Raw genomic sequence first — 13,267 nt, forward strand, 5'->3', positions numbered from 1 at the left:
GTGATCACAGGCAAAAAAAATAAAAAATAAAATTAATAATAATAATAATAATAATAATAATAATGTTTTATTTCAGTTAAAGAAAATGATTCCATGTAGATTTAATTTTAGTTTTCGTAAATGATAATAACACTTGTTCAACATGGCAAAATTGAGGTTAAATCGAATTGAGGTTTATCAAATTAATCTGTAACACTTTACAATAAGGTTACATTCTAAATGTTAAATTAACTTTAAGCAAGATTATTAAATGCTGTAAAAGTATTGTTAATTGTTAATTCATGTTAACTAATGTTCTTAACTAATGTTAACAAATGGAACCTTACTGTAAAGTGTTACGAATTAATCAAATCATATAGTGTTTTCAAAAAGGTGCAAAACCTGTTCATCTTCTTGCACAAAGAGAGCAATATTCCATGCTTTACAATATTTCCAGTGACTACAAATGCTCTTGACAGATGGCTTCAAAAAAAATTCTATCAATATCTATGTTGACTCCACCCAAACAATTTCTACATTGAAGCAGCACTACTATCCTGCAAACCAATTTCTGGTTTGACAGTGGTAGTGTTTCAAAAATGACAGGACATACTTTCGATGAAGAGACCAATTTTTTCCTTGTCACCAGGCAGATCCCTATCCATCAATGGTCAGTATAAGTACGGTGGTTATTTGAAAATGCAAATGTAAAACACAATTTATCATTGCTTGAGAAATAAACAAAGGTCTAAACCATTTACAACAATAGTTTAGATAGATGACCCAAAACTTTGTACCACCAGCCTTGAGTATGTGACAACCCCTATAGGTTATGTAATGTAATGTGTTGACGATCACAGTTCAAACAAAATAAAAAAAAAAGCACATTGTTTTCTCAACACCTCTCACTTTTCACCACTTTTTGAGTCTTTTACCTATTATCACCAACTTAAGACTGTAATTATTTTTTATTTTATTTTTTTTTCAAATTCAATTAAAGACTTTTTTTAAAGCTGAAACATTTTTGAAAAAAAAAAAAAAAAAAAAAATGAATTCTCCTATCCCAGTGTAACCAGTACTGCTCAACCCGCTCTGAGCGAGATTCAAACCGACATTTCCGGCATGGCAGGTGGGCGCGCTAACGAGGAAGCTAAAGGCTACAGCCTCTAGTGTCAGTCACTAATGCGCCTCTTGAGGCCAGGGGAGTGAGGTTTACACACTGCACAGCACATACCATCTGGCTAACATTACACTCACCCCCCTAAACCTCACTCCCATCTAGGTCATGTCACCACAGTAACCGGTCCTGTTCAACTCGCTCTGAGCAGGATTCGAGCCTGTGTCTCCGGTATGGGAGGCGGTGCGCTAACGAGGAGGCTAAAGGCTACAGCCTCTAGTGTCCATCGCTAGTGCGCCTCTTGAGGCCAGGGGAGTGAGGTTTACACATACTGCACAGCTATCATGTACCAGCTTAATGTGCAGTGACTTGGTGTTTTCAAAAATTGCTCTGCATGTTTGAGTATTCTAACCAGCCCGGTATAGCAACTGTAGCTCAAGCAATGGCATGAGTTTGGGTCAGGATTATCTATCAGATGGTTGGAGTTTTCAGGAAACCTTTTTTTGTATTTTTTTTATTTTTTATTTTTTTATTTTTTTTATGCAGTTCCATTTGGTGACGTTATTAGCACAGAAGTTACAGACATCAGCATTAAATGTGTCTTTCTTTCTTTCTTAATCTGACTCCAAAGGAAAGATTGTAAGCAAAATGTGAAAGAAATCTAAAGTGGCTGATCAGACCACAATGTGGAAAGGTAATGAATTTATTTAAAACAATAAAACCAGTATCTGTGTACCAGTACAGCTGTTGTGCACTAAATGATTGCTGACAAAGAAATCATATTTATAATGGTGGATGTAATATGACCAGTATGAGGGAGTTTTCTTTTTTATACAGATACATTTAGTAACATTCAAACATGTAAAAACTCAGAGTGTGTTGATATTTTGTCATTTTGTGTCATTAGTGGGCATTAAAAAGAAATCCAAAGAGTCTGGAGTGATGATCACGCTGTTTCTGGAGGAACTCCCAGAGGGAAAGAGTCACACTGATTTCACTCACAAACCTATTGCTCTCACCATTCTAGAGGTTAAACACTTTCTGTGTATATGTTTTTCGTTTGATTATACACTGGCGGCCAAAAGTTTGGAATAATGTACAGATTTTGCTCTTATGGAAAGAAATGGTACTTTTATTCACCAAAGTGGCATTCAACTGATCACAATGTATAGTCAGGACATATTACAATTTGAAAAAAAATGTTCTCATCAAAAAATCCTTCACATGCAGCAATGACAGCTTTCCAGATCCTTGGCATTCTAGCTGTCAGTTTGTCCAGATACTCAGGTGACATATCACCCCACGCTTCCTGTAGTCTTTTTGCGCACTTCTCTCACACTTTACAGTTCACAATGCTGATCTTAAAATGGGGTTAAGATCCATAACACTCTTTTCCAATTACATGTTGTCCAATGTCTGTGATTCTGTGTCCACTTAAACCTTTTCTTTTTGATTTTCTGTTCCAAAAGTGGCTTTTTCATTGCAATTCTTCCCACAATGCCTGCACCCTTCAGTCTTCTCTTTACTGTTGTACATGAAACTGGTGTTGAGCGGGTAGAATTCAATGAAGCTCTCAGCTGAGGACATGTGAGGCATCTATTTCTCAAACTAGAGACTCTGATGTACTAATCCTCTTGTTTAGTTGTGCATCTGGTCCTTCCACATCTCTTTCTGTCCTTGTTAGAGCTAGTTGTCCTTTGTCTTTGAAGACTGTAGTGTACACCTTTGTATGAAATCTTTAGTTTTTTTGGCAGTTTCAAGCATTGTATAGCCTTCCTCAGAGCAATGATTGATTGATGAGTTTCTAGAGAAAGCTGTTTCATTTTTGCCTTTTTGGCCTAATATTGACCTTAAGACATGTCAGTCTATTGCATACTGTGGCAACTCAAAAACAAACACAAAGACAATATTAAGCTTCATTTAATGAACCAAATAGCTTTCAACTGTGTTTGATATAACTGCAAGTGATTTTCTAGTACCAAATTAGCAATTTAGCATGATTACTCAAGGATAAGGTGTTGGAGTGAAGGCTGCTGGAAATGGGGCCTGTCTAGATTTGATCAAAAATTACTTTTATCAAATAGTGATGGTGCTGTTTTTTACATCAGTAATGTCCTGACTATACTTTGTGATCAGTTGAATGCCACTTTGGTGAATTAAAACACCAATTTTCTTCTGAAACAGCTAAATCTGTACATTATTCCAAACTTTTGGCTGCCAGTGTATATTTGTATGATATATTTCATAGAGAGTTTCTATTTCTTACTGTACAGGTAAACTAGCGGTTCTCAAGGCCATTGTAGAGGATCCAGTCCCTACTGCAACATAGGCCAGAAATGATGGTGAAGTTTCAGAGCCAAAGAAGTATCAAACCAAATGTGATCCCAGTTCTTGAGTTTTTATTGTCTGAGGATGTTCCAGATATTATATTCCTAATAATCCATGCTCTACTTTCTGTCCTGTTTCCCCCAATCAAGCTGACACCTACAAATGTTTTTTTTTTTTCTACTAATGAATTTGGAGAGGCAATGGTCACTAAATGTCCTGAATGTAAATGAAGATAGGAAAATTTGGCCTTTTCCATTCTTAACATACAGTGACCCAAAAAGTATTTAGACACATTAGGACACTTACAATAAGTCACACTTTAAAAAGTATGAATTTCATTGGATTAGATAACAAAATATCAAGCCAAGTGGCATCTGACAACTAATGATGCTAGACCTTAAAAAATAACTTCACTTGCACATGCCATTTAGTGAAATTTTTGCTTGAAAAGTGTATTTGTGCATTCTGTGCAATACACTTGGTTTGATATTTTGTTAAAACCCAAGGCATTCATGCATTTTTAAGCATGGTTTAAGTGTCCAAATACTTTTTGGGGGCCACTGTAGAAATTCATAACAGTTTGTAATGTAGCAATCCAAATATTTGTAACATACAGTGCTGTACAAAAGTTTTAGGCACATTTGAAAAATGTTGCATAGTGATGATGTCTTTAAAAATAATGCCATAAATAGTTTTCATTTATTAAGTAACTTCATAATAATCCAGTAAACATAAAAAAAAAAAATCAACATTTGCCTTCAAAACAGCACCAATTCTCCTAAGTACACCTGGACACAGTTTTTCTTGGTTATTGGCAGATAGGATGTTCCAAGCTTCTTGGAGAATTCACCTCAGTTTGTTTATCTATTTAGGCTGTCATAATTGCTTCTGTCTTTTCATGAAATCCCAGACTGACTCGATGTATAGTAGGGGGCTCTGTGGGGGCCATGCCATCAGTGGGTGGGCTCCCTGTTCTTCTATTCTATTCTATTCTATTCTATTCTATTCTATTCTATTCGCAAAAGGAAATAACCATCTTAAGACAAATGGTTTTGTGAAACATCTTATGTGCCTTAGACATTTGCACAGTACTGTATATACAATTTGCAAAGCAAGAGGACTATGAGTACAATCATTCTGAAACTCAATAATAGGAAATTCAAAAGAAAGCAAATATAATATCAGCAATTTGGTTTTTTACCTTATTTATTTATTTTTTCAGCTGTAACTAATCCAAATTAGCTCAAGACTAAAAAGAAAAAGGTGTTGCAAATCTTATGATGTAAATGTAGCTTTAAAGAGAAATTCATTTCAGGCAATCCTCGTGACCAATTCGTGGACAATGCTGCATTTGATTATTTTATTCCAAAATATGAACTGTTGAGATTTCAGACAGGTAGGGAGACATGTGTTCCCCCAAAGCTTTAATAAAGTTTGGTGGTAAAAATGGTAGGAAATTAGCTTTAAAAATTTGATATCCTTCTCAACCCTTTCCTAAAATACACCCTGTAACCTATAGCTATGTTCTTCCTTTAATCAACTGTGAATTACCTTTCAACCCTGCAGTAAAATTCATCCTAAAACTGAAGCAAAGAATGATGGTAAAATTGACCCAAAGTTCTGGGAGATTCTGCTGAGCGCTGACAAGAAAGATTATGAGCGCATCTGTGCAGAATACAGAGTGACAAACTTCCTCTAGATGTTGAAGAAACTGAATGAGATGAAAAGAAAGCGAGAAGAGCAAGCCAAGGTACACTAGAATGTTAATGGTGGTTTTGATTTGTTTTGGGGGTTACATTTGCTATGTGAAATGATATTATAAAAGCCTTTCTTGAAAAGAATCTTTCGCAGCAGTTTATCAAAAGCATTTCCAACCGCAAACACACTGATGTGAATCCTGATGGCACTGCCTCCTTTGAACTTGACCTGAACCTTCTAGACCCCAGAAGTAGGATTTTCATCTACAAGGTAAATTGACTGGTTATTATAGCACATCTGAGCTCATGTATCAAGATGATTTCAAAACAAGTTTATTCAGAAAGGGATAGTTCATCCATTTATGAAAATTATGTCATTATCCACATGTCGTTCCAAATCCCTTTTGTTGATATTTTTCCCATTGAACACAAAAGTACAATTTTGGAGCAGCACTTTTACATAAAACAACTCTTCTTAGGGACCATGTCTGTCCAGCTTATTCCATCTGGTCAAGAGACACAAGACAACCAATGATGTTTGATGTTATTGATTTCCAACCATAAGCATCATATTTGATTTAAGGACAGTGGGGGGTACAATTTTAAGTGAATACGAATGATTTTATGAAATACTTTTATGCTGTTTTACAGTGCTTTTTTGTCCTTTTTTTAAACTTGACAAACATGGTCACTATGAATTAATGTATTGTAGTATAGGAAAAAAAGCTGCATGAAGATTTTTGGTTGAACTATTCCTTATCTGATTGATAAGCTTGGTTTATCCCTCAGGATGGTGAGATAAATCCCTATTCTCAAGATCTCATTATGGAAATGAAACACAACCTGAATCAAATAGGCAAGAAATCCAGTACATCTTCACAATCAGGGACTTTCTCCCAGATTATGCTAGTCTTTACCAGTTAGACGTTGAGGATGTCAGTGTGTTCTCCACTGAATTCAAGAGTGAGTTGAGGTCAACTTTATGTAGTTCATGACATAAAATGAGAGACAAATGAACAGATAACCAACTAACTGAAACCGTTGTAGTTCCAGTGGTGGATTTTCTGTTGAAGTTAAAGGATGTTAAAGCCGTGGAAAGAGAGGATGCCAGTTTTGAGTGTGTTCTCTCTAAACGCTTCAGAACAATCAGTTAGATCAGGGAGAGAAATATGACATCACTATCATCATGCCAAAAAGTATTTTACTTGTTCTTTTTTGTAGAGAAATAAATATTTATTTCAATCTTATAGTTTATCACTGTTTCAATTCAGTTATATAATTTTGGGTATTTTAGTTCTATTAGTGGTAAGGTAGGAGAACCACATGAAAAATTTCAATAGGGAAACCCAGTTTGATGCACTATTTAATATTCTGTTAAAGAAAGATACTATTAACATGTTTTTACTTTATTAGTATTAGTATTAGTATTATTAATGTGGTTTATTTTCATTAGCAGCTATGCACCAGTTATATTTGTCTACAAAACTAATTTCAAATATATCAAAATATTTTTAAGATCATGAACAAAAATTCAGTTGATTGTGTCTCAACTTTTGGCTGGCAGTGTAAGAGTATATAAATTCACACATTTCAGGTGAATGCTTTATAATAACTGTTAGAATTTGCAGGAGTGAAAGTGTCAAAAATTGAAGGTGTGACTACAGTTTCTGATGAAGGTCTGGAGACTCGAACGGTGAGATTTGGTGGTGTAATAAATACTGCATGAGAAACAGTGACTGTTCAACTACAAAAGCCCTACAACTTATATTTAATACATTGGCTTTAATTAATATGAGCAAGTGAAGTGCTGTTGTTATTTCAGTGCCATATTCATGTTTAGCCACAGTGTGGCACTCTATGAATGAAATAGCAGAACATGATAAGGCTGAGGGAGACAATAAAGCAATTATTCGCCAGAGATGCCACTGACAATATTAATGGCCCTTACTGGGCAGGGGAAGTTATTTAGGCAGTTTAGGCAAGTGATTTATTACTCAAGTATAATTGATCTATCCAGCTGTATTCATTAGCTTCATTTTGGTAACTCTGTGATTAACTAGTAGCAAGCTGTAATTCTGCAAACTTGCATAATTTTTCATGGTTGTTATTTTGTTATTTCTGTGCTTGGTGCCATAGACACAGCTATTGTTTACTACTTTTTGTATAACTGGTTGCATATTTTCGACATGATCAAGTTTGCTATACCAGCGAACTGTGAGATGTATATACTGTCAGAGGTGAACTAGCAGAACTTGTCTACAAGATGAGTGACAACAAAGTTGGTGGTGTCTGGTCGAAGGATGGGGAGAAGGTGTGGCAATTGTTTATTATGATGATTATAAGTTATTATATAAATTATAAGTGTTTTTGTAGATCAAATGGTAGAAAATGGTGCTAAGAATCCAAAGGTTGCAAGTTCAAATTCCAAAGAGCTGAATATCCAGTGTATACCTTAATTGAAAAGTTAAACACTTTAGAGAAAACTGTCTGCCAAATGCATAGATTGATGTAAGTTATTGCTATAAAATTTACTCATTCACTTTTACTAGCTTTTACTAGCTGTCCTCCAAAGATGGAGAGATGATATCAAAGGATGGTGGGACACAAGAGTTAACAGTACAAAGTTGTTAGGATTCAGACTCGGCCAGTATAGGTTTAAAGGGAGTGAATGCAAGACTGAAGCCATGGTGACATTTAGAGGTATTTATATTTTATTTTCATTTAACTAGGCTATAATATACTAAAGGTTTGAAATTCCAAAGTCTGATGATTTTTGGCTATTAATGTCCATTTTTTTCTACATAAGGTCCAAAAATGTATTTGGGTAATCTTGAATCTGTGTTGAAAATATCTCAAAATACTGCAGATCTTCCTAAATTTGACCATGATGACTTGCAAAAATTTTGAATACCTGTGGTGGTTAAATTGCTTCCTTACAAATGTCACTCCAACCACAAGATTGACTGGAGATAAAACTTCTTTAAGGATTGCTCTGAGCTTGCTTTTTGATGGTGGCAGCATAAAAGTAGCAAAGTAACTAAACCACAGCCATCTTCAGATAAAAGACTGCCTGTGATCCGACTCTGGGGAAATCAATATACAGCTTTAAAACCCTTTTGGTACCGCAGAGACCTTGTCTGTGTTTATTGTGCTTTGTATGTTTCACTCATTTGTATTCTATATTGAATGTATCCTGAAATAAATATTCATTAGTGTTACTTATAAATCATTACTCATATATTACCATTAAATTACCATTCTTCTGTCTCTGAACTCAAATGGAATCCACAAAGTGACACTGGTGGCTCAGAAGTGACAAACTACATAGTTGAGCATCAGCTGCAGGTAGGGAAGAATATGTGGAAGAAGATGTGGGATGGTTCAGCCGACTGTCTGTCCTTTAGAGACAGAAATGTGTCACATGGATCTACAGAATCTATGCGGAGAACCCTGAGGGCATCAGTGATCCTTTAGAGATGGAAAACATCATGACTGGAGCTCTGAGAATCAGCATGGGTGCTGATCATTCATAAACATTTAAGAAATAATTAATCCAAAAATGAAAATTCTATCATTATTTACTCACACTCATGTCATTGCAAACCTGTATGCTGCTATTAAAACACAAAATATATATTTTTTAAATATTTATATGCAGCTTTTTTTCTATACAACAAATATAATAATAATTTCATTTTTGGATGAACTACCCTTTAATTATATAGTCCTGGTCAGAGACCTTAAAGATGAAATTAGTAAACTTTTTCTGTTTTAAAATACTGTCTCCTATCCCAGGTTAATATGCAGAGACAACTATAAGTAAGCCATTCATAGGTTAAAGGGATAGTTCATCGAAAAAGGAAAATTCTCTCATCATCTGCTCACTCTTATGCCATCCCAGATGTGAATAACTTTCTTTCTTCTGCTGAACACAAATAAAGATTTTTAGAAGAATATCTCAGCTGTGTATATCTCTCTACATTTCTGTGGTGATCAGGCCTTTGAAGCTCCTAAAATGAGCTAAAGTCAGTATAAAAGTGATCCATATGACTCCACTGTTTTAATCAATTTCTTCTGAAGTGATTCAGTTGGCTTTGGGTGAGAACAGACCAAAATATAACTCCTTTTTCACTGTACATCTTGCCATTGCAGTATCTAGGCACAATCATGATTTAAAGCTCGATTCCACTTCAGAGTGCTTGTCACATGCGCAGAGCGCTAAATGGCACTATAGGAAGTGTAATCACGAAATCATGATCGCCAAGGAGACTGCTGTCAAGATGTACAGTGTAAAAGGAGTTACATATTGGTCCGTTCTCACCCTACTGGATCGCTTCAGAAAACACTGATTAAACCACTGATGGATTATGTTTATGCTGACTTTATCTGCTTTTTGGAGCTTCAAAGACCTGACCACCATTCACTTGCATTGTATGGATCTACTGATCAGAGATATTCTCCTAAAAATCTTCGTTTGTGTTCTGCAGAAGAAAGAAAATCATACACATCTTAGATGAAATGAGGGTGAGTAAATTATGAGAGAATTAAAATTTTTGGGTGAACTATCCCTTTAATTTTATGGAAACACTGTAGAGCAAATTCACTAAACAGTTGCGCCACTTTTGCGCATGGCATTTCACCAAACAAACCTGAGACTTATTCACTAACCAGCAGCAATCTTGTTTAATCAAACACAACCAACGCATCTTCAGTATGTAAATTAAGTGATTGTCATTTCTTTCTGCGCAAACAAGCCTTATTATGTAAATTAGGCTCATAATAGTAGTGCAGTGGTGTTGTACAGTCTTGGCAGAGTGTGTCAGATCATGTGGCCTGCTGCATCCTCCATTATATAGCGCTCAGAATAGGCCCGCAAGATCAGAATTGTACATGCAAATTGCACTCAGCATAGATTTTGCTGGTGTGTTTGCGCTGTTTCCTGATCTGCATAATTCCTTTAGTGAATGGGGTGCTTAACCAATGCAGAGAGTGCATGCTTAATAATAGCGCATTTACATTCATTCTTAGTGAATTTCCCCCTATGTCTCTATGGCACTATAAACATGTATGTATGTTTTGAGTGCCTTGTCCAGCCCGACACAACAACATTGACTCAACAAATGAAATATGTTCAATCAGTAGCAGACGGGGGCAAATTCAGAATGCTGATTCACATAACAGTGGCTTGCAAGCAAGTTTTACTCTACACAATAGAAATATTTAGCTTTTGAGATATATTTAGAGCAGAGGAAAACTAGAAAATGTCCACTATATGTTCATTATAATCAAAATTTCAATGGCTTTTTGATTACTTTTCCAAGCCTGAAAATCCAAATTTTAAAATTCCCTGATATTTTCAGGGTGTCCATGACCATTGGAACCCTGTAACTAAATGTTCTGCGTTTTGTTGACTGCTAAGTGGGCCGAACTTCATTTTATATAACAGTTTTCCCTGGCCCGTCATCCCCTTCTGAGGTGGTCAGGGTTTTAAAAAAATGTATCAACCTAACGTGGACACCACCAGAGAAAGATGGAGGAACCAAAATTGTAGGTTACCAAATGGAGAAATGCAAGAAAGATACCAACCAGTGGGTGACTCAGAACCCAGTCAATGAACCGATTCAAGGTACATTTTTTTTTTTTTTTTTTTTTTTTTTTATTAGTTGTTGAGGTAAAAGGATCAATTGTGAACATAGCCAAGGTAACATAAATGCCAAGAGCTGTGCAGCTGGTAAACTCACTGAAAGTATTAAATGTGAACCGTAAAACTTTGATTGTAATTACTGTCCGTCTATAAGTTACAATTAAACATACAATTGAATAGGGTTTGAACCAGAGAGAGGACATATTCATGTGTAAATGGTTATGATTGTTGTGTACCTTAACTTAGAAAACAAGAGGTTTATGATTAGATGACCTCTCATTTTAAATACCTCATTGTAAATGAGGTCTCTGTTTCTTCTTGACAAAAGTGAGAATTAATGGAGGGCAAAAACATCTGCTTCTCAGATTCTTCTCCTGAGAAAATGATGTCTTAGACTAATTGCTTAACAAATTGATCACTTATGAAGTCTTAAACATGCATCAAATCAGCTCCAAGAGCTTAAGAGACTCTACATTTCCATCACATCCAGCTGCTAAGTCCCCCTCAGCAACCAATCAAATTACAGCCCTGCATCAAAATCTATCTGAAAACTATCTCCTTATCTGAAAATTTAGACTGGTGTGAAACATATACGTAAATTTAACCACAACTGCTTTCCATTCAGATGATCTTATAAATTCTACACCTCACAAATGCAGTTTCCAGACTCCATTCCAAGAATACACACATATCAAAGCTCATCTCGTGGTCTCAACTCTTTTTCCCATAACACTTTGCCCTAATGGAATTAATGCAACACAATCTCATCCATGATTAAAGGACCATCAGATAGCCCTCTTTGATTTCCTTTAGTAGCCCTCTTTGATACTTCCTCCTGCTGTTCTTGTAAACAGTGGAAATTTCCCGGCGAAACCCTCAACTGTAATTGGTTACATGCCATTTGTTAGAGGTCTTTTTTATTTGTGTTGCCTTTAATGTACAGGACAGTGGAAAGAGAAGGGGGATAAACCTTAGTCAGGTAGAAGACATATTTAATTCTACACTAATTATTTGATATAACCACAGACTTCCAATCATAAAGGCGCTCCACTGTTATGTTTTCACCGATAATTTATCAAGGTCTGTTTGCTTGTAGCTGAGAATCTCTGAAAGCCTGCCGCTTCTCTACTTCAGGCAGGGACTCGGCAGTCTCAAGCGGCATTGCGCGTGCACACACACACAATGTTTCTGACAGTGAGATCCACACTAGTGTTGCAAGCCAGCTTATGTTGCACTGTAAGATTATTTCGACATCGCTGCACCTTGTTACGCTGGTTTTAATAGGGATCATCTGCTGTAAGTAACAACATGCCATTTCCCATATTCTGTTTATGTTTTTGATGAGGCAATAAACGGAAACACGACAAAAACATGTATGTATGTTACTTGGGGGCAATCATTTCCATGTATTACTTCATAGATCTTGAAATATTATTCACAGAGTGACTCAAGATGGCTAAAGATCCTAGTTTGTGAGTGAAATGAATGTGCTTTTTGTACTTTACGAGTTGAGACTTTTCTAACGTTTTGACTTATGACTATTCAATCTGTATTATGTTACATAATCTCATTATGATTTTTGTGTTCACATTTCATAAGATATACAATGAAACTGTCACAGATTAACGCTGCAACAAGTATCAGTGAATGAGACTTGCATGTGCAAAATGCGCACAAGCACACATACTGTAACACACAAACCACCACTGTACACAGTCTGGTTGCCGGCATAAATGTTAAACCATGTATACAAAGATTAGGGTTTGTAGTGTGTGTTTTGTTGTTAAATGTTTGTTACATGCTGTAAATTTTTCGCCTAGTTTAGGGTTAATGCATTATTACAGCTATTGGAAGTTCATTATTCTACCTCTGTTAGTGATTCATCAGGATTACCTTAAATATTCATATAAATGGGCACATACAAGGATTACCATAACATTTTCATTTATGCATTTGGTAGACGCTTTTATCCAAGCGACTTACAGTGCACTTATTACAGGGACAATCCCCCCGGAGTAACCTGGAGTTAAGGGTCTTGCTCAAGGACACAATGGTGGTGACTGTGGGGATCGAACCAGCAACCTTCTGATTACTAGTTATGTGCTTTAGCCCACTACGCCACCACCACTCACTATAATACCATAAACACCATACAATTTGTGTAATGTATTTATCATTCAAATGAGCATATATCTGTAATATAGGCACATTTCTGGTTCATGCTACATCCGCCAAACCTTAAATAGCAGCAGTTATTAAGAGTTTGTCAGATTGTCAAGTCTAAATTCCAAGCTTTTAAATGTCACCTTTTTTTTTTCTTCAAATGAGTAGCTTTTAATGAATTAGCAGTTCAAGGTTAAAAAAAAGAGAGAGAGAGATTATCATATTGGCTACAATGAGCTGTGAATTATTGTATCAGCCCAGAGATTCCATATCGGTGCAACCCTTGTGCCTTTGAGAGGTGCCCCTTTCTCATGTGAGATGACAAACTAGATAGCACAG

The 13,267-nt window shown here is 35.9% G+C and overlaps 2 pseudogenes; both read left to right on the forward strand.

The window, feature by feature from the left end:
* Positions 1-1,780: 1,780 nt before the first annotated feature.
* On the forward strand, positions 1,781-6,275 carry LOC127446401 (immunoglobulin-like and fibronectin type III domain-containing protein 1; annotated as a pseudogene).
* A 1,660-nt stretch (positions 6,276-7,935) lies between these two features.
* On the forward strand, positions 7,936-8,654 carry LOC127446402 (twitchin-like; annotated as a pseudogene).
* Positions 8,655-13,267: the final 4,613 nt, after the last annotated feature.

Source organism: Myxocyprinus asiaticus, chromosome 9 (assembly GCF_019703515.2).
Source record: "Myxocyprinus asiaticus isolate MX2 ecotype Aquarium Trade chromosome 9, UBuf_Myxa_2, whole genome shotgun sequence".
NCBI classification, from domain to species: domain Eukaryota; kingdom Metazoa; phylum Chordata; class Actinopteri; order Cypriniformes; family Catostomidae; genus Myxocyprinus; species Myxocyprinus asiaticus.